Raw genomic sequence first — 5,224 nt, forward strand, 5'->3', positions numbered from 1 at the left:
GTCTTAATAGACCTTGTAACATGAGATTGTTGGCCCTTTTGTGCCTTCTAACGAAGAGCTGCAGAACTCACAGTAGTGAGACTGTTTTACTGATAAGAAATAATAAACATTTGAGTCTGAACATGAAATACACTCTCACGTGCCTTCAATCCAGACTCAGAGAAACCCACAACTGGCACCCTGACAATCAATAATTTAAAATTAATCACGGAGCCACTACTGAGTGGATCATAAATATTTCAGACACTTGCTTCAAAATTAAGATGTTTTACGGTGCCAACATTTAATGTCAGGCTCCATGAGAGATTTCAATTATACCTCAGGACAAAGATATGTGAATTTAAAGTATGACAAAAACCTACTTTTAATTGTGGACTAATGAAAAAGAGAGCTCTGCTGAAAGCTTCTATACTTGGTATAAAGCTTCTGTACATGGCAGTAATGTGCCTGGTTTAATTTGCATAACTCATATGGACTATCAAGATCAGCTTTTGCTTATGATTAAACAGATTATCTGATGAAATTTTAGGGATCAACAGATTATAGTCCTTAATCCAAAGATGTAAGTAACAATGAAATCTTATTATGCATTAGAAAACAAACAATGCAGTCAGAGCTGATCTGAAAATGACTCAGAAATCTCTTAGTAGGGTCAAGGCTAAGCACCTAAATTTTCCCCAGAAACTCTGGCTTCCAGAGTTCCCTCTCTGCAAGTACTCAGATGAAAGATTGAGGGAAGCAATTTATATCAGGTAGACCACTCAAATTTTTCCCCCCAGTATTTTAGGGCAAAATCCATTTTTATGTTTATTTATACCACATTCAGGCCCTTGCATTCATTACAGCTGCAATATAGCATAAACTGAGTAGTTTATCTTTAATCTCCTTGCTTTGGCCTCCACTACCACAAGAAAAAGTATCCTTGTGCTCCTGACAGCCTGCAGTGAAACTGGCTAAACTGATCAAATCTGAGGGTATTTTATCTGCTTTCAATAATTTATGATATGCTAGCACTTGCAGATACTGTATGGCAGAACATCCATATATTTACTTACAGAGGAAAGCCTGTATTTTAATGCTTCCAGTGGAACAGAAATACTTGAGGAAAACATGATGTGATTTGAAAAGAAATGTCTCATTTTACTGACAACGTGTACTTCTGACCTCCTAGTGGTCTCCTTTACAAGCATTACATAAGGTAAAGCAGGGTGGTAGAGGCAGTGCAACTGAAGCACAAACAAGGAATAGCTGCTGGGCAGGGCAGGCAATATTTGCCCAGTGTTGTGTCCTCCATGGTAGCAATGAGTGCTGGTGTCAGGAGGCTCTTGCAGATGTGACAGACAATAGAGGAATGACTGGGAAGTTTGTAACCCAGCAGAAGAAAAATTAATGTCCCCACAGAAAGAGCAGATGTGCAGATGTGGAACAGAATGCACAGGCCAGGAAATGCCTGAAAATGGGATTTATGAAATACTGCATGAGCTGATTACATGGAGCTGCTAGCGAATCAGCAAGGAGGGAGGTGATGCACGCAGCTGAGAGCACAGAACCAGAAAATTCCTGACAGAAAATGACTTCAATTCTACTGCATGCTCTTCAGTGTGGATGTGCAGCATCCTTTCTGTCGTAAAGCCCAGCATCAGAAAGGTCTGAACATGATGTTAAATATCTCCTTAGCCCTCCTCAAAAGCAGAGACCATGCTGAATCACTAAAACTTCATTCTTTATTTCATCCAAGTAGTTATTGAAAACACAGATGTCAATCTGATTATTACAAACACAATAAAATCCTGCAAAGAATATCAACAGGTATTTAGCATAGCACTAATAGGAAAATTTTCATCTAGGGTAAAAAAATTCAACAAATCTTCAGGCTCTCTGAAGCAAAAGTCCAGACTGGAGGAACTTCTTCTGTAATGTAGACAAATGCATCCATTAGACACTGGCCTGGTGCCATCAATCCAAATAGCAGAGAGATTTTCAGATAAAAAGGCCAGCACATTATCTCACTGTCACATACCATCTAAATTGATTTAAGCTAGACAATTTCATTAATTTGTGAGAAAGGAGAAAGTTCCCAAAAGCTCTATCAATTAGAACAGCCTCACCTTCACACTTCTCACATTCAAGCAAAACACTAACTCACTGCGTGTACTTTTCCAAAAAAAGAACTACCTTGCCAAAAAAATACCCCAACCCCAAGCCAGCAGAACTGTGCTCTCAAGGGTACTAAATTAGGTAGTAATACTTGTGTTTATTTCAGTTGAAACAACATCAAGCATGAGCAGGTGAAGATGTATTGTTGCACATGACATGACATTGGTAGCCCATCCATAACTGCAGCATCTCCAACTGAATCCTCACAAATGAGAACAAAAAGAACCCAAAGAAAACGTCACCTCAGCTGAGTTCTTCTGCACTGACACTGGTGAAATAATTCTTCCATTAGTTTCCAGTGATTTCATTACTACTGGTTTGCCAGTATTTATCCAATATTTTCAGCATTGAGAAATACATACATATGGTTGAGAAATTAGAGACTACTTTAAAAGATCATTCAAAAAAAATCTACAATTTGCAAGATATATAAGCACCAAAGACTGGATTTTGCACTATGGCTACAAATTCAAGCCCAATCTACTGGTTGGTAAATACAGGGTTATATGCAGAGATTCAATTTGTTTAATAGGCTTAGGGAAAGTAATTTACGTGTAATATTTTCTTTTTTTTTTTCCTTTACTGCAAGGCATTTCACATTGAGAAATCGTAATAAGAAGTCACTTTTACAACCAAAATCTTAATTTCAACCACAATGAACTGTTCTGTTTAAATAATAATGCGTTTATATACATTAGTCACTCTTAGAATAATAAGAGGCCCTCAAGCATTACAAATTTTACCTCACCATCTGTGATTCTGTGATTTATGATTTCATAAATTGTTAAGTACGATTAGGAATACTCTCACAGTGATAAAACTGTCTCCTTTTATATCTTTATGATATCTTACTGTTTCTTTATTCATTCTGCTGCTTGGAGATGAGACAGCCCAAGCACATTTAAAAGACATTTCTGCAGGAAAAAACAGATTGCAAAAGCATCTTAAATGACCACATTCTCTTAGACACAGATATGCAGGCACCTTCCAAATGCAGCACCTGTCCAGATAATAATCACCTAAACAGAGAGATGTTTCATCATATGGCTACCCACATAGGAAATTTACATTTCTTATGAACATCTATAGAATTTCAGTTGACAAATAGAGAAAAAACAGATTTTAAAAAGCCCGACATAATTACCTTTCAAATTGATATTGACATACTGGGACTCCTGGATTTGGAGAAGGAAACAGCTCTGCTCTTTTAACAACTGCAATAAAGGTATCCACATACAACTAGTATTTATTTCCATAGAGTATTTGGGCTGTAGCTCTCCATGCCTGCAAAGCACAGGGGTAGTAATAGCAATCAGTACAGCAGAATCATTAGTAAGAGTGCATCACAATATCATTAGTAAGACTACCCAGATGACACAATTTAAAGAACAGCAGTTAAATAGTAGTTTTGTCCTGTCTTTTGAGTCATCTCTCTCTGCATGCTCCTAGCATATGAGGAAGCTGGTGTTCATTCCTCTGCAAAAATTAATGTGGAAGCTTTTCTTCATTTTGTAGTACAGGGTCTCCTCACTTTCCCATACTGGTCTATCACCCTCCCTACATTTCACTCTGCTACCCGTTGCCAAAGCAATCCTGTTCTCCTATTTCAATTTGCCCAGTGTCCAAAGATTTTCCCAAAACATCATACTGCTTGCCAGCTACATCTATCACTTCTGCTCACCCCGCTTTCCCTCTGCTTTTCCTGTGGCACCGCAAAATGGGAGGGATGGTCTTTTTTTCTGAAGTATTTGATTCCGAGGTGAAATAAAGCCCTCTTTGTCTCCTTCTCTCTGTGTGGGGAAAAAACCCAACAAACAGTGAAATGAGCAATGTGCACATTGCCACAAGTCCTCTCATCTGTGGTACCCTGCAAGTACCATGACACCCACACTACCAGCCTCTCATCCAGCAGCAACCAGACAGGATCATTTACGTTTGGAAAAGACTTCCCAGATTGTCAAGTCCAAGCTTTGAGCTAATGCCACCATAACCACTAAACCAAAGTGCCACATCCACTCATTTTCTGCACACTTTCAGGGATGGTGATTCCACAGCTTGTCACTGACTTTCTGAGCTCATCACCTTCACACTGCTTTGTGAACAGTTATTTCCTTGAGGATCTCATTGACCCTTTGGATGATGGCAGACCCAAAATGTCTCAGCAGACAGCAAGCTGGGCCTTTTGCCATACATGCCAGGGTTGTTCTGTATCCAAGCCATGCCAGGAGGAGGGTGGAGGCAGCCCATCTCCCCACCCTCATGATTCTGAGGGACCCCAGAGACCGTTGTGAAATCTGATGGCAGCCTCAGGCACAGGGACTGTGGAAGTGGGCACCCCTTCCCCTCACCCCAGACAGTGTGTACCCAGGTGGACAAGACATCCTGGCCTCTCCCAGGAATAGTGTGGCCAGCAGGACCAGGGAAGTAAGTGATTGTCCTTCTGCACTGAGTACTAGTGAGGCTACACTCGAGTGCTGTGTCCAGTTCTGGGCTCCTCAATTCAGGAAGGATATTGAGGTGCTGGAATTAGTCCAGGGAAGGGCAAAGAAACTGGGGAAGAGTCTGGAGTACATGTCCTGTGAGGAGCGGATGAGGGCATGGGGGCCGTTTAGCCTGGAGAAAAAGAGGTTCATGGAGGACTTTATCATTCTCTCTAGTTCCCTGGCAGAAGGTGGGCTCACACTCTGCTCTCCGGCAACCAGCAGCAGAAGAGGATACAGTTTTGAGCTGTGACAGGGGAGGTTTGAGTTAGCCATTAGGAAGAATTTCTTCACAAAGAGGGTGATTACACATTGGAATGGACTGCCCAGAGAGGTGGTGGACTCAGCACCCTGAAAGTGTTTAAGGAAAAACCGGACATAGCACTCAGTGTCACGGTCTGGTTGACACTCTGGTGCAAGGTCGAAGGCTGGACACGATGATCTCAGAGGTCTTTCCAATCCAAGTGATTCTGGGACTGCGGTTCATTTCCCTGCCCGGAGTTGCCCGCAGAAGCGGGGCTGGCTCGGGGCCCGGCAGCGGCCCGCTCGCAGCCCGGCACTGTCGCGCCCGGCCCGCGTCCCGCGCC

At 41.7% G+C, this 5,224-nt stretch overlaps 1 long non-coding RNA gene across 1 annotated transcript; it reads right to left on the reverse strand.

Annotated features, from left to right (window-relative positions):
* Positions 1-1,706: 1,706 nt before the first annotated feature.
* LOC115948734 lies at positions 1,707-3,948 on the reverse strand. The gene is made up of 3 exons (XR_004082520.1): positions 3,839-3,948; positions 3,302-3,441; positions 1,707-1,911 (listed from the first exon to the last, which is right to left on the reverse strand). It is a non-coding gene; the product is annotated as an uncharacterized LOC115948734 (long non-coding RNA).
* Between the last annotated feature and the right edge of the window lie 1,276 nt (positions 3,949-5,224).

This window comes from Geospiza fortis, unplaced genomic scaffold (genome assembly GCF_000277835.1).
Source record: "Geospiza fortis unplaced genomic scaffold, GeoFor_1.0 scaffold1303, whole genome shotgun sequence".
Taxonomy (NCBI): Eukaryota; Metazoa; Chordata; class Aves; order Passeriformes; family Thraupidae; genus Geospiza; species Geospiza fortis.